The following is a 20,990-nucleotide window of genomic DNA, read 5'->3' on the forward strand; positions in this document are numbered from 1 at the left end:
GAAGACTGGGAAGGCTACAACAAAAATCTCCATATTGAAGTCTTAGTAGATTTGCCGACCTGCCCTTCAGTTACCAAGGCAGGAAGGCAGGCAAACACAGAGGGTCCATGATGTGCTGATACTTTCAGGTAGATGAGTATGGATACCCGTAAACCTCCTCCTAAGTTCTTTTGTCCTGAAAGTTTTAGCAGGTAGATTCTACGTTTGGTTGCAGCCTGAGGGTTAATTGAAGTAGTTGAGATGGATGAGTGGCCAGGCACCGGGGGAATGTACCAAAAACATGTCCGTTTCCGCATCTGTAAAATAGGAATATTTTAGCCTTCTCTTAATGTGATTTAAGTATTCAATTGAGCTAAATAAACTACTTAGCTTAAATTTAATATTATGATAAGTGTATGTATTAGGCAGTGTTCTAAAGAGATTTATTATAGGGGACTGGCTAACATGATTATGGAGGAGGGCAGGTCCTAAGATCTTCAGGGTGATTCAGCAAGCTGGAGACCAAGGAGAGCTGATCGTTTAGTTCTAGTCCCACTCTTAAGACCAAGACCAAGGAGAACCGATGGTGTAGTTCCCATCTAAAAGCCAGCAGACTTGAGATCTAGAAAGAGCTGATGTTTCAGGTCAAATCCCAGGCAAGAAAAAAAACCAGTGTCCCAGTACAAATCCAGTGAAGCATAAAGATTTTTCTTATTAAAGAGAGGGTCAACCTTTGCTTTAAGTGGCCTTCAACTGATTGGATAAGGCCCATCCTCATTAGGGAAAGTATCTGCTTTACTCAGTCAACTGATTTAAGTGTTAATTTTATTGAAAAGCATCCTCACAGACACTGCCAGAATAATGTTTGATCAAATACTTGGGCACCTGGTAGCCCAGTCAAGCTGACATAAAATTAACCATCACAGGGGCGCCTGGGTGGCGCAGTCGGTTAAGCGTCCGACTTCAGCCAGGTCACGATCTCGTGGTCCGTGAGTTCGAGCCCCGCGTCGGGCTCTGGGCTGATGGCTCAGAGCCTGGAGCCTGTTTCCGATTCTGTGTCTCCCTCTCTCTCTGCCCCTCCCCCGTTCATGCTCTGTCTCTCTCTGTCCCAAAAATAAATAAACGTTGAAAAAAAAAAATTAAAAAAAAAAATTAACCATCACAATATAGTACCTGGCATATAATAAGAATTCCAAAATGGCTAATATTGATTATTTTTATTATTTTTAATATTTTGGATCATTTCATTTTGTCTTATACTTCCTTTAATGAAAATGCAAATATATACTAAGCAAATGGATGACGATAGAAAGGCATGGTTTTAATAGCACCTTAATTATAACCTACAGTCCGGCTAGATCAAGTTTTGCAGGTTACAACCATGAAAGTTTAAGCATTTTGTCTACTAAAATATCATACATGAAAGATTTAGAGAACTTTTATAATAAGTTTCATCCATGAGTCAGTCACCTGCAAAACATACTTTGGAAGGTGTTGGTGAACAACCTCTATGCATCTCTACTTACAGGTATATGACTGTACATCTGGGTCTGCACAGATACTCATACACACATAATCCTAAAAGTTTTTGGTAAGTTTGGAATAATTCAACCAACTTATGAATGTAATTAAGCGTTTCTCCACATAGTGTGTTGGAAGAGACAGCGGTTTATACAAAGACCATAATCTAGAAAAAAAAAATTATTTTTCAGAATGGAAACCAGGTCCTCAGGGCAAATGGGACATTTTGCTTGTCAGCAAAATAAATTTATTCTGAATTTATGAATCGATAATAAGCCACCTTCTCATAATGATTAATGGTAATTAACCTTTTAAGGTTCCATCACTTCCTGGCCATCTCTGGCTGACAGGCCTTGGAGACAGAACAGAATGCTGATGGTGGAAGAGACCTTTCCCTGGACTTCCAAGGTCCTGTGAGGTAGAAAACACCATTTCTGTGTGGATTTGTGACAAATGTAATGCAGCCTCAGAGAATTTCAAACATGGGGAAAATATACGCATGACCCATAAGGGTCAGTTGCTTTCTCCTGGAAGGACTTGGAAGTTACAGTCAGCTGTACTGCTGAAACTTGTGTGTGGGACGTTGGTAAAGTCTTTTCACCTGTGTGCAACCAACTTCATCTGTAAAGTGGATGAATACTGAATTCATTAACAATCAACCTCTGTTTTTTTAAGAAAAAAAAAGGTTTATTTATTTTGAGAGAGAGAAACAGAGATTGAAGGGCAGAGTGAGGGGGGAGAGAGAGAGAGAGAGAGAGAGAGAGAGAGAGAGAGAGAGAGAGAGAGAGAGAGAGAGAATCCCTAGCAGGCTCTGTGCCGTCAGCACAGAGCCCGATGCAGGGCTCAAAATCATGAACCGTGAGATCATGACCTGAGCTGAAATTAAGAGATGCTCAACCAACTGAGCTGCCCACGCACCTGACTGACAGTTAACTTTTTAAATGAAGAGTCCAGGGGGCTCGCACAGGACCAAAGGCCAACCCTCTTCTCAAGCAGGCAGCACCACATGAAATCTGTCTTCCAGCAAGTGAGCACTTGTCATACATGCAGACACTAACCTAGATCCACGACATGCTCCACATCTTTGCCTGTTCTCGGCTTCCCCACCATGGACATTGGCAGTATGAACATCAAAGATAGCTGGGAAGTAGATTCTGGATTGGGGTTTAGCAGGTAAGAGGTTTATCAAGGGGAGCCCCGGGGAAGAGTGGAGAAGGAAGCAGGGTTCAGCAGAGTGAGAAAATTTGAGGCACGATGATAGATGTGGTTGAGTCCTGGAGCTTGAATGGCCCCATTGGAATTGTTATTATTTTTTTTTTACATTGAGGTATAACTAACATAGAGCATCATATTAGTTTTAGGTGTGCAATATAATGATTCAGTATTTGTGTCCAGCAGAGTCATTCTGAAACAGCATCAGTGGCCAAGACTGTATAGCCCTGCAACAATCAGTCATTGGATGCAGGCTGCCCTAGAAAGAGTTATGACCTTGATCAAGGTGGCATGCTATACCTGACAGAATCCCTCTCAAGGGGCTGAGGGTTGAAGGTGATTTGCAGATAGCACTCCAAGCTTCTGCAGCCACCAGCCCTTCGTGGAAGGGGACACTGGGTGGCCTAGCACATTGCTCTCCACACCAGTATTCAATAAGCATTTACTATATCCCAGACAGACTCTTCTGGGCTGGTACCTGCTGTATCATATTTCACTCTTGCTGTAACCCTTTGAGGTAGGTATTAGTGTGCACATTTGCCACATGATGAAATTGAGGCTAAATGTCTAAAAGCCAGTAACTTTTGTGCACCTAGAATTCAAACCAGGTCATTAACTCTACTTAATATTAACTTGCATGAGTCCAAAGGTTTGCAGTAAGTTGAGAGTCACCTCACACTAATCACCAATTCTTATTAGTACTTCTGATTTTTACTTGGGGACTGGTTTCACTCCCCGCCCCTCCTTTTCAATTCCATATCTCTGTATAATTCATTCCAGACCATGATTCCATCTTTCCCAGTTAGCCAGAAAATCATTACCTGCTCTTTGTCCTCCAAATATTTGGCTAGCTCTGTGAACTTGCAGAAGGTACTTGTCTCTCTGAGCCTCTGTTTTCCTCATCTGTAGTATGGGAATCATCGTGGCCTTATCACATCAAATTTCCAAGAAGATATTAAAAATAAATGCATAGGTATGACACTGACAAACATGCCTGGTGTAGTAAGGGCTACCTTAAGTATTTACTAGTGTTTTTATTTGCATTTTCCTCTAATAATGTATGTCAGTAATATCGTCATTAATGGTCATGTGTCTATGGATTTTCTTGTTTATCGGCTTCTTTTTTATAAGGATAAAGTAGTGTGATATTTACCATTATATACTTAGGTCTTAGCATAATGCCTCCTAGCAGTAGGTGCCCAGTAAAAGGCTATTGCATTGAATTACATTTTAACAAAATACAGCCAAGTTTTATCAATTATAAACCTTATTATTTTTCAAAACGGTCTACTTGGCTCCATGCATCACCCTGCCCAAGTCTGTATTATTTCTTCCTTCTGATTTGAAGTCAGTCAGATTTGGGGGATCAAAGTCTGGCTGAACATTTGTGACTTAACCAGTTTAATCCTGTATTTCTACACTGTAAAATAGAAATGGAGTGCCGAGTCACAGGGGTTGTAAAGAGAATTAAATGAGATATGTAAACAGAGTGGTTAGTCCAGGACATGGCACATAGCAAACCCTCAGCAAATGCTTGTTCACTAACAGTAACAGCTCCAATTACCACGACAGTCTTGTTGAACTTATTTAGTGCTTCTTAGCCTTCTGTGGGATAAAAGCACCAAATTAGAAGTACAGTAGAAAGAGCATATCCATTGGAGTCTGGTTGCATCAGAAAGCATGTCTTTTTTTAATTTTTTTTAATGGTTTTTTTTTTGAGAGAGAGAGAGAGACAGAGTATGATTGGGGAAGGGGCAGAGAGAGAGAGGGAGACACAGAATCCAAAGCAGGCTCTAGGCTCTAGGCTCTAAGCTCTCAGCACAGAGCCTGACTCGGGGCTTGAACTTACAAACTGGGAGATCATGACCTGAGCCAAAGTCAGCCACCTAACCAACTGAGCCACCCAGGCGCCCCCAAAAAGTATCTCTTAACCTTTGAACAAATTAATTAGTCTGCCTTAGTCTTGGCAGGGTTTTTTTGGTTGTTTTTTGTTTGTTTGTTTTATTTTGTTTTGTTTTGCTTTGTTTTTGTTTTTGTGTTTGCAGTTGGGAACAGTATACTGCCTATATCATAGAGTTTTTGGGGTTAAGTGGGGAAATACATCTGAAGCATTTTATTTAGCTACTGAGACCCAGTAAGCACACATGAAATGTTAGCTTTGTGTGTGACGTGACACACAGTAAATACTGCAGAGTTGCTCGGAGAGCACGGGAGATGCTGGCACAGAGTGGGTCCTCAACACACACGGAAGTCTTTCTGTTACAGATACCATTCTACGCCAGGGGAGACTGGCCCCTCCCAGCCCCACATCCTGCACAATGCCCAGGAGAATGTTAAATGGTGGGGAAACGTGACAAAGTCTGTTCTAATGAGATGTCCTGTTGACTCTGGCTGCTCCTAGGTCAAGCTGCCTGTGTCAGAGCAAGAACACTAATAGACTAGGTGGTCGTGTCTCTCCATCTGACTGAGCTCTGGGTTTTTAATGAAGCAAGTGGCCCACATGCCCAGACGGTTTTGGTATGTGTGTGTGTGTGCCTGTGTCTCCAATGACAAATGATTTTTGTCCTAAAAAGAGAATGGAGAAAAACGACAGGACATGAAGGCTCAGAATGTCCTCTTATTTGCATCCATCAGAGAAAAGCTGACCAAGACCTTCCCACACATGCAGATGACCCTTGCACCAGGCAGAAAGAAAGAAAAAAACACACTGCTTTTCCAGAGGGGCCATAATACCTTCAATAGCTTTAACAAAGGCTAGTGTCAGCCGCTTGACTTCTTAATGATGAATAATTCATATACATCAAAGCAGCCCTCACAAAGTTTTTTTTCTACAGGCTCAAAGACAATGAAACAACAGCAAAAAGGCCAGAAGGGGAAAGTTTTTTTTTTTTGAAATCACAGCATCTCTACTATCTGTCCTCCCTACTTTATACTATCCATGCTCTGGTCTTGATTGAAATCAACTGCAATATAATTTTACAAAAACATTTTTTTAATACTCTGATGTGCTTCTTAGCTCACATAATGGCAAACTCCTCTGCAGCCTTCAAAGCCCAGCTTAAAAGTCACCATGTTTTGAGGTCAACTCTGCTACCCACCTTCCCAACAGGGTCCGTCTAACCTTTTCCAGTTATATGAAACACAGTCCTACTGCAAGCATTATTAAGCTCTTATTCCTTTAAATCTCTGACTCAGACTTCGAAATTCTTAAGCTTAGACACCCAGTCTTAGGCATTGCAGAATCACAGCACCCAACACGGAGCTTAAGACACAACAGGAACTGAATGAATGCTCATGGATTTGAAATGATTGAATTCTTGAAATAAACAAAGAACATACTTCAAGTGTAGAATTGGAATGCTAATATATATTAAGTCTATAAAAACCAAAAGTAGATGAAAAAGTATTTTCAGAACCTCAAAAACATCATCGAGCATTATTTTTATCATTTAGAATTTACTAAGAACCCAGATCAAATGCTTAGAAAGGCAAGGAGTTGGGGGATCCATTTGGAAGGCTTATCAGCACTCTTTAAGGGGGCAAGCATTTTAAAGTGAAATATTTGTCAGAGCTAAGATAAAATTAAAATGGCAGGCTCGCAATCTAGGTTATTTTTATAGTCTGTCTTAAAACATAAACTCCTTAAACTCCCTTTCTTTTTGATCATCGTAAATGAAAATTTACTACAGACGTACACACATCAAAATGCAGACGTTACCCACTTTTCATATTTCTCAAGTGGCTGCTGCTTCAACAAAATACCACTTCAATGTCAAGGGAGAACACATTTCTTTTGTGGGGTAAATGCTTGTTATCAAAGGGAAAAGATATATTTTTAAACTGAACTATTTATTCACTGAATGTATGATAATGCTTATTGTGTGCCAGATATTGGGCTAATCACCAAGGGGACATTCAGATGAGAAAACGTCATCTTCTCATGGACATCATAATGTAGCAAAGGACAAAGATGCAATGAGATGATTGTTTTAAAATATGTTTTCCTACTTAATGTATGAGCAGAGTTATGGTTTTTGCAGAAGGTGCAGTGACTGATTCTTTCTGGAGAGTTAGAAACGGTTTCAGAAAGAAGAGATGATTTTTAATCTGATTCTTCAGGGGTGAGTGAAGGGATATTTTCCAGTGGAAGAAAGGCAGCTGGAGCTTGTCAGAAGAAGCGAGCAGTGCTTTCAAAGATCTGGGGTTATGGAAGGTATTGATGGAAAGTTCCATATGGCTGGGTGCCTAATTTATGGTAAGAGATGAAGCAGACAAAGCTGGAGAAGCCAGAAGACACCTCTTGCTAAGAGCCTTAATTCTAGGTTCCTAAGCACAGTGTTTATGATTAAAGACGACCCTATCTGCCTCTTGGGTGGTAGAATGGGGAGAAAAGAGGATGGGAGCACCAGTTAGCCGCTTCTTGGCAATGAGTAAAGTGATGACAGTTTGACCTGAGACTATGGAAGAGGATACAGAAAGAAAGCCTAGGCTATTAAAGGTTACTGAGATCTTTCTGAAGATGGCAAATACATAAGAAGATCAGACATGCAAGTGAAGGTGAGGAGGAGCAGAGAAGGACTGAGTGGGGGGAGGTTTACAGTTTTTCATGAAATTAGTTGAATGAAAGAAAGAAAGAGAAAGAGAAAATGAGAAAGAAAGAAAGAAAGAAAGAAAGAAAGAAAGAAAGAGAGAAAGAAAGAAAAGAAAAAGAAAAAGAAAAAAGAAAGAAAGAAAGGGGGGAGGAAGGAAGGAAGAAAGGAAAGAAAGAGGCAGGGGGAAGGAGGAAAGAAAGAAAAAAAGAAAAAAAGGAAGAAAGAAAGAGAAAGAAAGAAAGAAAAGTAAAGTAAAAGAAAGAGGAAGGGAGTAAGGAGGAAAGAAAAAAGGAAGGAAGGGAGGAAGGAAGGAAGGAAGGAAGGAAGGAAGGAAGGAAGGAAGGAAGGAAGTTGTGTAACTTCCAGAAAGCTGGGAACGTAGCCCAGTTCATTTTAAATCGTTGGAACCAAAGATAAAATGACAATTGCAAATTGAGGCACACTGAGTTTTGGGTGAGGGGGTGATGGCTGGAGCTGCAGGGCCTGGGACCAAGAATTGAGGTGGTATTAGGAAAGGTTGCACTATGGCAGGACTGTCACCTGTTAGGAGCTTCAGGATCATGCGTCTGGGTTTTCAGGGATGGTCCTTACAGGATCGTGGGTGCAGGTGTGAAGCAACCATCTCAGGTCTACTGGTGAAGACAGTAGGAGAGCACATCCTACTTCTCTTCTCCCGCCCTCCCCTGAAAACCTTGCTTCCTTACTCAGTACTGAAGATTTTGCCACTCATGATTCTCTCTTTTGTGACTGTCTAAGGTGTCCAAAGGATGACTCCAGGACCTGGGTCTCACCAGTCTGGATATCCCTTAAAATCAGGAAACATATGCCATTGTAAGCGGACAGCAGAGTGGGTATGGAAGGACAGATAGATTAGTATCATGCGTGGAGGAACCAGGGCTATGACCAGAAAAAAGACACAGACATAGTCAAACTATGATGCCTTACACCAAGGCATATCAGGAGAACCAACAAGCAATAAGTGGCCAAAAAGTTGTTGTTGTTGTTGTTGTTTTTAAAGAAAAAACAATAGATAAAATGCAAGGTGAAGTGGGCAGCTCAGAAACCAGTTCTCCATTAATCTGGATTTCTCTTAGGTAAAGGTTGGTCTATCTCTGTTGCTAATTTAAGTCTTTCCCAGCATTTGCAGGAAAGGTACAATACAGCTTCTTAATCCTTGAATGATGAGGAAGATAAAGCCCCATCTTTTAATAGACATATATAAAAGGCAGCCATTTGGTTCAACCTAATTAATAAATAATTCTAGTTCCTTATCAGGCAACTAAAATTGTTTTGCATGTACTTCTGAAATGCAGGTTGCCAGATCTTCACTCACTGTTAGCCGATCTTTACTGAGTACCTCCTGTGAGGCCCTGTCTGTGAATGAGACAGTGCATGAATACGTGACAGAGAGCAAAATCGGGCATGATCCCTGTTCCCATGGAATTTTCAGTCTACTGAGGAGTGATAGACATTAATTACATAGTCACAAAACTAAATAATTGTAATTGAGATTAAATCTCAAAAGAGATAGAATAAATTTTTATAAGTGCAGGCATGACCTTGATTCAGGGGTAGGTTAAGAGTTCTCCAAAAGATGAGACTTGAGCAGTGATCTTAAGGATGAGTATGGTATACAAGCAGTTTAAACAGAGGGAGCAAGCAGCCTGTGCAAAGGTCCTGTGTCTAGGTTCTGAAAGATTTTCTATTGTGGCTTGGGGTACAGAGAACCGGTAGAAGGGAAGAGGGTAAAGCATTCTGGAAAAAAGCTAAAAGTCAAGGGAGGGCCACACAGATGCTTCACTAAGGTTTTGGATTCTTTTCTTACTGTTCTAAGAGCAGTGAGTTTCTGTGCACCAGTAAGTTCCATAATTTTGTTGCTTCAATATGCATGTGGCTTTCATTTCCTTCACTCTTCACAACAGTATAATCAGAGCTATGTACCTTGATGTAAGAAATAAACCAGAGATGAACCAAATTAGACAGGTTTGCAACTCTCAAGAAACCCACAGTTTACAAGAGAGAAAAGTAAACATAATTATGAACAGTGTAAACAGTGGTAGGAAAAGGATGAGCTGCGGGGGGGGGGGGGGGTGCGGCTAATAGGGGTGGGCTCCTCACTAAACTTCCAGAGTAAGGACAGATTTCAGGTGGGTAACATTTGAGCCCAAAGAACAAGTAGAATTTTCCTAAAATATTTAGAGCAACAGCTAATATACATTAAATGCTTACTATGTGCCAGGCACTAAGTGGTTTTCACCTGTATTTAAGGTAGGAAAGACCATATGACATATGTTCTATTATTATCCTCCTTTTAAAGACGCAGAAACCGAGGATCAGAAACGCTAAGCAATTTGTTCAAGATCACACAGCTAGGACATGGGAGAGCCATGCTTTGAACAAAGATTATGTGTGGTTAACATAAGGGCCAGAGTGCAGGGAGATTAAATTGAAGATCTCACATCAAAATATTAAAAATTGAGATGTGTTGATTTAGAATGATTACAGCTTCTTTGAGATTGTAAGTGCAGCATCTTTGCCCAAATTTGTGAATAACAGCTTGAGCCAAAATAACACTAATCTCCACCCTTAAAATAGTGCAATCTTTTGTGCGATGGGCATATTAAAAACGAATAATGCATATGCATCAGAGAACACATCAGTACTTAGACAATCCAAAAGGACCTGTTTTTATTTCATTTGACTTTTCTTCTCTCCCCCTATAATTACTTCATTTCAGCTAAATCACACTGTATTATGATTTAACAACTGGAACAGTCACTTTAGCATTAATGTTTTGCAAGCACCTTTCCAGCATTCCCAGCAGCTATCCGGGCTTAAAAGGGACAACAACAAGGGATCAATCTCTTAGTGGCCCAGATAAACCATGTAGATGTGCCCAGTGTTCAGTTTTGCTGCTTGAATGCTGCCCTGCCTGGCCAACAGCTGCCAGAATTCTTATTATTAAACTCTCAGGTAGAATAATCATGGAGTGAAGCAGGAAAAAGATTGCAGCTCTTAGAGCAAAGTGAAGTTGGCAGTGGGCGGGGAAAGGCAGGGATATTCTGACTATAGGTTGCAACTTTACCTACCCTTTCAAAATTCACCCCTCCCCTCCGTAGCCCACTCTAAAACACTGTAAATTTCTTTCTTTACCCAGTCACCTCCAAATGAAGAGGCAGTATATATCCTGAAGCTCTAAGATGAAATGCAGAACCCTAATTGTTCCCATGCTTCCTGCAGATTTGAAATTCCAGCCTGTTTCATTCCCATGCATTTCTTGGTAACTCCACACATATGTGAATAATCAGACACATCTAGTGGTCAGGGGTTGTTTTCTCTGTAAAATGTGTATGGAGTAGGAGTAGGCAGAGCCCTCAGTACAAATAGTGACTTGTACTTGCAGATTTACAGACTTTTAGTCCTGAAAAGAATCTTGAAGACTGCCTTCCAGGCCTTGTGTGATAAATAAATAAGGGACCTCGGGCACAGATGGGGAATGTGAACTGCCCAAGTTTGCAGGATGAAAACATTGGCTTCCTGATCTTAAGCGGCTGTTTTTCCAACTACCCTGCATGGACCTAAAATAGCTTTGCATTTTGTGCTAAGCTCTATGTCCCCTTACTTCCTAATCAAAGGCATAATCAATCATCATTTGTAAGGCACTCGTTTTAAAAAGTAGGAAATGAAATTTCCCAATGTAGTTACCTTTTAATTTGCAGAGAACCACCAACTCCGGAAGCAGAAGCTCTTAAGGGGAAGGTCACCAAAATGCATGCTGGTATCAGCCTTGCTACTCGGACTCACTGTGAGTCACAAGCAGTGGTCGGCAAACTTTTTCTTGTACAGGTCCAGCTAGTCAATGTCTTTAGGCTTTGTGGGCCAGTATAGCAACTACTCAACTCTGCTCTTGTGTCAAGAAAGAGGCCACAGATGATACATAAAGGAATAGGTTTGATTTAATTCCAATAAAACCTTAGTTATGGATGTTGAAATTGGAATTTGATGTACATTTCACACAAACCAAAATCTTAATCTTATTTTTTTTTTATTTTTTGAAAATAATTTTAAAATGTAAGAACTACCCTTGGCTCACAGTTATACAAAACCAGATGGCAGGCTGGATGTGTCCCTCATGCCATAGCTTGCTGTTCCCTGGTGCAGAGTACAATACTTGTAGCTGTTTCTCAGTGTGGTTTGTACTATTAGCAAATATTCATTTGGCTGCAGAATTATTTTTCAGCACAGGTCCTATTTTCCATTGTATTCCAAAACACAGCTAGATATTTCCCTATAGAGAAGTCTGCAAAATACTTAAAGGTATATAAAGTAAATCTTCTTTCTCCCCTAGATTATAATCCTCTCCAAAAGAGACACACTATATTTTATTTGCCTTGAAATTATGGATATGTAGCAAACCACTAAGCCCATATAATCAGCACTTCATAAAGAATTATTTGGGTAGAATTAACCATATTAATGCCCTCATTAGAACGCTTCAAGGTTTCACTCTCACTGTAGACATCATGATTCCTAGTTTCAAGTTGTTTTTTTTTTTTTTTAACTTTATTTCATTCATTCGTTTTTGAGTATCTCATGAGCACCTACATGGTGGCATTCAAGTCTCCCTATGATGTGACACGGATGGAATTCTGACATCATCTCATGATATGCCTCCATGCACATTCATTCATTTATTCAACCCACAGATGCTGACTCTCAGCGTCCCAGCTACTGTTCGAGCTCTTGAGAGTAAGCAGTGACCAAGCCAGTCATAATTCCTGTTCTCACAGAGCTTTCAGTCTGGTAAGGGTCTTCAGCAGATAAGGGATACTGAACTATATGAATAAATGATTAGAAACATGGACACATCATGGCGGCAGGCCAGGTTTGTGATGCATGGAGAGTTACTCGTGGGGATGGTTATCTGGCACTGAAAACAAGTCAGCCCTTTGCAGATACTTTCCGGTCCTCTGCCTCACCTCCACCCCCAACACACACACCTGAATTTCAAAGCAACATCATTTGCAATTGCTCTTTTATTCCCGCCCCCCCCCCCAAATCACCATTGGGGAGGAAGGTCATGTTGCTTTGCTGTTGTTTTTTTAAGGAATCTGTCACCCCACCCCCTTTCTTCAGTCTGACTCTGCATTCAGCAGTTCCAGAAGATAAGTCCCTTCTTGTTTGAATGGGGCTTGGAAAGCAGCCACATTTTACAGAGTCCAGTAGAAACAGCCAAAAACATTACTCTTCATCAAGAGGTGACACCATTTAATCCCAATTAACTCACATCTTACGTTCAAGGCTTCTGGTTTACTAACATGAATCAATACCTTACTTTATCAGTTATGTAAATGCAAACCAGTAACATTCCCTGGCAGTTTTTTGGAATTAGTATCAAAGTCCTGCCAAATGGGGCATCGCTGGAAGCCAGATTATGCTCCTGTCTGGAAGTGTTGCAAGTCAATCTTACTTTGCATTTTTGTTGTTGAACAAAATAACAAGAAGTATATGGGGGTAAACTTGGTGCCAGGAGCATAGTAAGTACTCAATAAATATTAGTTAACATTAGTGTCACATCCCCAACTAGCTATTCCAATGTTTCATAATTCTCAGTCCAATTTCAGTGTTCTTTTGAATTTTCTTTTGTTCATTCTTTTGTTCAGTAAATATCTATTAGGCATCTATGAGGTGTTTGTAGCTGTGTTATGTCTCTGGGGAGGAAGTAATGAATGGGCAAGACACAGACCCCCTTCTCATGAAGCACATGGTGTTCCCTAACCTACCACAAATATGTCGCTTTTCTATCCAGACAGGGAATCAATGTCAAGCTTTCTCTTGCAGAAAGAGTTAGTCTGCCAAGAACTATCCTTCTGTGCTTGGCACATAGTAGTTGCTCAGTAAATCCCAGTGAAATGAATAAATATGAGCTGAATGAATAGATGGTTAATGGCAATGAGTGTCTCATATTCTTGAATACTGAGGCATGACTGAGAGGATGTAGACTCTTTTTCAGTGTTTTCAGTCAGAGAGACTATGTTGTGTGTGCATGCACGTGGTTTGCTTAATTTACTCTCAGTCAAAGAGAGTATCCTGTGGAGGTTTTAGCATGTTTACATTAAAATTCTGGTATTAACTTTATATCCAGTTGTCATGACAACCGTGTTATTGAGATAATTAGATACTAACCTGAGTGTCTGGAAGGGCCAGTCATTTTTGGCATGGAATTTGATTGGGGAAAGACAGCCCTGTTGAACTTCGGGTCCTGCCCCTCACAGTCACTTCTCTCAGAAGACCTAGGATCCATCAGCCCTACTGTGTCAGTGTGTTAGCTCTGCCTTAACAAACTACCACAAATTGGGTTTATTAAGCAACAGAAATTCATCGTCTCCTTATTCTGGAGGCTCCACGTCTAAAATCAGGATGTTGACAGGATTCCTTACCTTCAAGAGCTGTGAGGGAAGTTCTGTTCCAGGCCTCTTTCCTTGGTTTGTGGATGCTGTCTTCATATTCACACGGTGCTCTCCCTGTATCTTGATGTCTTCCCTCTATATGTCTCTGTCCAAATCTCCCCTTTTTATAAGGACACCCTAAGGACCTCCTCATAACTTGATGGCATCTGTAAAGATCCTACCTCCAAATAAGACCACATTTCGAGGTACTGGCAGTTAGGACGTCAACATATGAATTTTAGGGGGACACAATCCAATCCATAACACCTTCTCACTGGCATTGACATTGGATCATGCTCTCTGTGACCTCCCAAGGTATTACAAAGATGCAGTCAACAGTCCCGTTTCATTTAGAGGAAAAGGGAGACCCAGGAGGGTGCAGCTACATGCATCAGATTATAGAGCTATAAGATTATCGATTATAGAACTGGGACAGTTGCCTCATATATGATACTCCCAAATGCTAATACCCATTTTTTATCTGGTCATGTCCAGAAATTTTGTTTCCTTTATTAAACCGTCAGAAGCAGAAGGAGAGCTATTGTGATTTTTAGTGCTCAGCTCCATCAGAGGAAGGGCAGAGTCTTCTGGATCCTCCAATATTAACTCCTAATCAGTTTTGTGTGGCTCTGGCAGGCCTGACAATTAAAGAGATCCAAGGTGCATTTACCTTCCAGGCAGTGAACCTAGATGGCCACCGAAGCTGTCATATTTTTGCCTTCCCCAAAATGAAATGTTAATTTACCCACTAGACTCTTCACAGATTTAGTTTGTAGGCTAGTAACACTTCACATAAAAACAAGGGAAATGCCACCCTTGCTTTGATGTATAGTCACAAAAAGGAATGATCTTTAAAATTCCCTTCAAAAGGGGCAATGTTTATGCATCCACTTTCAGTGGAGGATATAAAGGGATCTGTCTAGCCCTGGTGTGATTTTACTCATGCAGAACAGCAGCCCCGTTCACTGAGCCCGCCCAAGTAGGAGCTCACAAATGGGGCTGACTTTCTTCCACAACACCAGCCCCGGGGCTTGAAGCTGCCTCAGCCTCCTGGACCACTCAGGGCCTCTGGGGCATTATTCCTTTTTCTTCTTGCTTATTAATTAATGTGTTTCTTTTTCTTCCTGCTTATTAATTAATTTGTTTCTTTTTCTTCTTGCTTATTATTTATATTAATTTGTTTGTCCCTTGTGCTCTTGATGTGAGAAGTGAAGAATATAATGGAAGATTTTTTTTCTCTCAATGTTTACTTACTTTTTTATTTTGAGAGAGAGAGGCAGAGAGAGAGGGGGAGAGAGAGAATCCTAAGCAGTCTCCATGCCCCATGGAGAGTCTCAGTGTGGGATTCGATCCCACAACCATGAAATCATGACCTAAGCCAAAATCAACAGTTGGATGCTTAACCAACTGAGCCACCCAGGTGCCCCTATCATAGGAGACTTTTACCCACACTGCCAAACACAGCCCTGGCTGGGCTTTGATAACAAAAATACCAAAGATGTTGAGTCTCTTTGGTTGCTTTCCTTTCCAAGTTTATGCACCAAAGGTTGTGAGCAATGGATTTCCTAGTGAGATTGTTCAAAGGCAGGAAGGTAATAAAATGTCTTTATTTTTATGTGCTGGGAACTGGTTACCTGATATGTAATGCCCATTGTTTCATATTGTATCCAAATTTTAAACTAAGTTTTATATACCCATTTTGCTGATGAGGAAAGTGAGGCCGAGGCAACTCAACTAATTTTGCCAAATTTATGCAGCTCATTTAGATTCCATAGGAGGTTGACCTGACTCTTCCTACTACACTATGATCCTATAAGCTTTAAAATGTCCATATTAACCATACATCTGCTCATTCATAGGCATGCTGGCTTGTTGCTGCCTTTATGGCTCTAAAATAATTAATTTCATAAATGATGAAATAGATCAGTTCTCTCAAGAACACCATAAGAGATGTAGTCCTAGAAGTTTGTTAGATTGACCCTTGTTTAAGATGACTGTTATTCACTTTAGACCCTTCAGGAAGTTCTTGAAGACTCTTCAAGAAGGTAATTCTCTCATTGAAGAAAACTAGAAGAGCCAACATCCAGATTGTCATGGCCTTAGCTGCCATTTAGTTTCTGGAGGAGGGGACTAGGGTGGGAAAGCATAGTCCTGTCAGTCATGAACCTTAGCTCTTTGTTCTTATTCTGTCTCTGGCTGCTTGCATGACCTTTGTTAAATCACCCAAACCATAAGATGTCATCTGTGAAATGACTAAAAACGGGTATGTTGTTTAAATACACATACGTCTGTGCACACATAAACACACACACATGCACACTGTATACGTATGTTTAATTATAAATTATTGGAACCCTACCAAAAATCAGCTTTTGTACTAGAGCTCTTATATGCTTTTTAAGTATTAAAGTTATTCCTGTTTATCGGATGAGGTGATTGAGGGTCACAGAGATTGAAAGAATTTCCGCAGTCACACGGTGATGGAATTGCAAGTCAAACTCAGGACCGTCTGGCTTCAAACCCATGTCTTTCTACAATATATATTTCCCTATCTAGGATTATCTGAAAGAGTTTACTATAGTTTATATAGATGCAACTTTGAACATGATGTTGAATCTAAAGAAAGCTCAGTATATGATCTGACATTCCAATGGGGTGTCCGACAAGGACAACTAAATTTCAGAGGTGTTTCTCTGGGCTGCAGGAAACCATCGGTGTGCACAGCCAGGCAAATAACAGAGGGCTTAATCTACCAGAGATTCCCTGACCTTGAAGGTGCCCAAAGACAGGGGTGCAGGCAAATGCCAGATTCGTGTATAGTATTTGTGTCTATTCTCATGAGTACAAGATATTTCATCCCTAACCACCCCACCTGCTTTGAAAATTTGGCTTGTTAGCCATACACCTGCTACACAAATTTTCCAGTGCTCGTTTGACTACAGTTCCACTTTTCTGGCTATGATTTCCTGCCAAGGGAAATTTATGACCTGACCTAAACAAACAACTGCGACCACAGCCTACCTTTCCTCTGCAGCTGGGGAGAACCCATCTTTAAAGTGAGGAGGGGGCTATTTTTGGCATCGTCACTCATTATCATCTTCTATTTCTGCTCCATTTTGGGCATGTCGTTTGTTGTAAAACCAAACCAAAACACCTCACATCCTTTCTGGCAAGAAGGGGGTTCAAATTGTTTAGGCCCACAAAAAATGTGGGTTAAAGATGGAGGGAGGTCCCATCTCTAGACTGGAATTGCCAACACAAACCTCTTCAAATGGTATATTTCCACAATTCCAAGATTATTTCTCTATGAAATATTTCCAATGAAAATTTGTTCTAGACTTTGCCAGATGTATAGGCTCTCCTCACTTCACATGGCAACTGGAGTATTTATTCAGTAATCATAAATTCAGCACCTATAAAGGACTGGATAGAGTCATAAGTAGAATAGGGACCCTGCTAACCTCAGCTCATGGTGTGAGAGACAGACAGGAAAAAAGGGCGAATGCAATATATTATGAGTCCTGACCCCTTCTCTTGGTGGGATGGAGATATGAATCTTAGAAGTGCTTCATTTCACTTAATTTAACATTTTCTCATTTTTTATGTCACACTTAACATTTCAATTCATTCTGCAACTGAGACCATCACTCTTAAATACTATACCAAATATTTATTTTCTCCAACCTCTCCCAATCTACTAATTTGCAGTTGTCAAGGGCTTTCTTTTATTACCTATAGAATCAAGAGTAAATTCTAAACATGCCATTGATGCTACAGGCCCATGTTACACATCAAGACTTATCCTCTGGAGTCCCCTCCGTGAACTTCACACTCCACACAAGCTGCTTTCATCCCCCTCCTTATGCTCATATGAAAACCCATTTGTAATGATAACCTTTTCTTTTCCTGCTCCTCTCACCTCTCATGTCCTCTACCTGTAAATCTCAAATCATCACAGAAGCCCCAGATCTGAACTCCACTCTCTCTCCAGATCTTCCCCAGCTAGGGCCATGGAATCTTTGAATTGACTGAATCATCTGTGGTCACACTTAAACCAAGTCAGTAATTCCTATTCAGTAGGAGTAGGTAACTCCTACCTCCAAGATGATGGCTAACACCATCCCTGCTCGACATTCAGTAAATAGAGTGATCCCAAGATTTTAAGGAAGATGTACTCATCATCGAATTGTTCTTATCTCTAGGAATTCCTTTTGATGCAGCCAGAATTTACTTCTCTGGAACAATCTTGACCCGGTTTCTGCTCTGCCTTTTGAAAGAAAAGAACAAGTCTGTCATCTTTTTCACATGCCTACCCTTCACATGAGTGAAGGCAGTCATGTTTCTGACTTCATCATCCTGCTTAGATCTCTTCTCCTGCAGTCCAAATATCCTAATGGCCTCACCTCTCCTGGGGGAATGCTGTGTTCTCTCAATGCCCCATTCAAATGCAATACCCCAATGCAGCATATACCTCAGCTGCAGTCTTTTATAGAAGAAGATGGTTCACCTATTTCTTCTCTTCTTCATTGATTTTATTACTCAAACTAAGTTCATAATTGTTTTTTTCCAGCACCTATTTCATGCTGGTAGTCATCGTGAGAACAAGGTCAACTGAAACAACCCACTTTGTCTGCAGACACTGCTATTTAGACAGGCCCTCTCCATCTGGTGCTTGGAGAGTGCAATTTAAAACTTGGTCTAGACAAGCCCATGCAGTTTCCACCCACCATGCTCTGCATCCACAGAACAGTTTGCCTGCCTCACCAGGGTTCTAAAGCTTGAAACCTTCAAAAGCATGAGCACAGTATCACGGGTATTGAGAGCTGGACTGAAATATTTCAACGTCCTCTCATTCCAGCAGACCAAACTGTCAGGAGTAATAGTTATGTTTTACATGTCAACGTAATAATAGTTAATAATGATGCTTTGTATTTATCCACTGCCTTTCCTCTGGAGACATTGGCAGAGTAAAGCAAATCTAACATCGATATTAAAAAATAAACCCCTGAATTAACACCAGCATGACACCCCCCCCCCCAATAAAAAAACCAGAATGCATAATATATGGTTCTCTGACAGACTGGAAATGAATGGTTTTTCAAAGCCTGAAAATCTGGCCTGTAGGGTGACAAGAAAGTAACATGTCACCTGTGACTAGTCCTAACTCCTACCTTCGGAGTGGGTGTTGGTTTAATTTCCACTCTGGAGAATAGCAGAGAGGTGAAAGGCAAAGAAAATGCAGCGAGGTTGGGGCAAGGCTACCACCTCGGAGAGGAGAAGCTGAACATAACAGCTTGGCTGCCTGGACGGTGGAGAAGCGACCCATTGAGAGGGAAGTTTTGAAAGCTGCTCTGTGAGGGGCATGAAGCAGTCTCACACCCCTCCCTTCTAAGGGATGCTAAGTAAAACAGACATTAGTCTCCGAGGCTTTGAACATAAAGTAATGACTTCTGGGAAATGTAAACAGATGCCAAGTCCTCTAGGTATCAGTGGACTCACAGCAAAGACTGAGAGAAGGAGCAGGATTAAGAGAAGAGCTGACATCTGCATAAGAGAGTTATTAGGCATAAATTAGTATATGTAAACACCTCCTCAGAAACACTGCATCAATTATCATGAAAGTAATTTATACATGAGCCATTTTAAGCAGTAATAATGCCTTAAGCATAAGGAAGAAAGTTCTAATGGTAAAAACCTAAACATAAACTGTAGACCAAAAGGAGGGAAAATAAAGTATAGAAGTTAATTATAAGTCTTTCTATATCTGCAAGTAAGCCATGGAGTTATCAGTGCAAAAAATATTTAATAGATTAATAGATTAGCCAATACTCCTTAAACCAGGAAGTAAAATACAATTTAATTTTCTCTCTCACCCTCTCTTCCTGACCCCAGCTCCCAGATACCCATATTTATTGAGTATTTAGGTGTGGAGGGAAATAGAACATGATTCCTAAACAGCCCTTTCTCTCAAGGAGCCAGTACAACCATCAGGGAGATGTTGTATCAAAACAAATAGCCAAAATCTAAGGAAGAAGGTGCCAATTAACACACATGAAGATAAAGGGCTCTGTAGGGTCATTGGGAAGGTGATCTCACTGGGGAGTGGGAACAATCTGGAACAACACCTTAAAGTTGCAGAAAGGGCATCCTAAGCTATGTAAACACTCATAGCAAAGACATCTGAAAAGAACAAAAGATATAGTATTGATGGTCTAGAACAGAGGAGCTATCAACTGCCATTATTTAATAGGAACCTGTTCCATGGTAGATAATGTCAGTGTTCTCATGGTCATCTTTTGGGATTTTTAAATAGTGAAACTATTGGGCAATATCCAATCTGTCATGACAGCTAACTTTTATTAAGCAGTTACTATATGGCCAACTTTATGGTCAGTGCTTTGCATTTGGTGCTTGATTGATTGTACTGTTGGCCCTAATTATTGGCCTCCATGTACTCATGTCCCTGTCCCTTTTTGAAACTTTGAAACTCCTTTCTTTCTGGCTTTGAGTTTGCTTTGTGGCAGAACTGATGATATACTAGATCTGAGCCTAAGCCCCAATAGGTTTAGGATCTCTCTCTCTCTCTCTCTCTCTCTCTCTCATTCTGTGTGTGTGTGTGTGTGTGTGTGTGTGTGTGTGTGTGTCTTTGTCTCAGTCTCTCTCTTTCTCAACTCTGCCCAAACCACAAGAACAAGTCCAGGGTAGCCTGCTAGAGAATAAAACACCATCTAGTAGAGAATCTAGTTATTGTGGCCAAGACCATTTTAGACTAATGCTGAGCTATCCAACTCCCAAACATTTCAGAGAACACAGCCAAGATCAGCAAAGTTTTCTACCCATCTTATAGTTAATCATACATGCGTGAGTCCAGCTAAGACAGAACTGTCCAGCTAATACATAGATTCATGAGCAATAATAAATGTGTTTTTTATTTTGAGACATTGACTTAAACAATTGAGTTTTGTTAGTATGTCGTGCATGCTCACTGATACATATATACTCCTCATAACAAACTGTGAAGTAGGCGCTGCTATTCATCCCCATCTTACAGATAAGATAATTGAAGCTGAGAAAATTACATCACTTTTGCTGTGTCACACGTAACAAGAAAGTATTAGAGCCAGTGTTTTAATTCAGACAGTCTTTTTCTAGAGCCAGAGCTCTTAGCCACTTTGCTGTACTGACTGCCCATTATGGTCCAAATATCGCGGTTAAATTTGAAATAGGCAGAGTCAGG

Source organism: Leopardus geoffroyi, chromosome E2 (assembly GCF_018350155.1).
Source record: "Leopardus geoffroyi isolate Oge1 chromosome E2, O.geoffroyi_Oge1_pat1.0, whole genome shotgun sequence".
Classification (NCBI taxonomy): Eukaryota; Metazoa; Chordata; class Mammalia; order Carnivora; family Felidae; genus Leopardus; species Leopardus geoffroyi.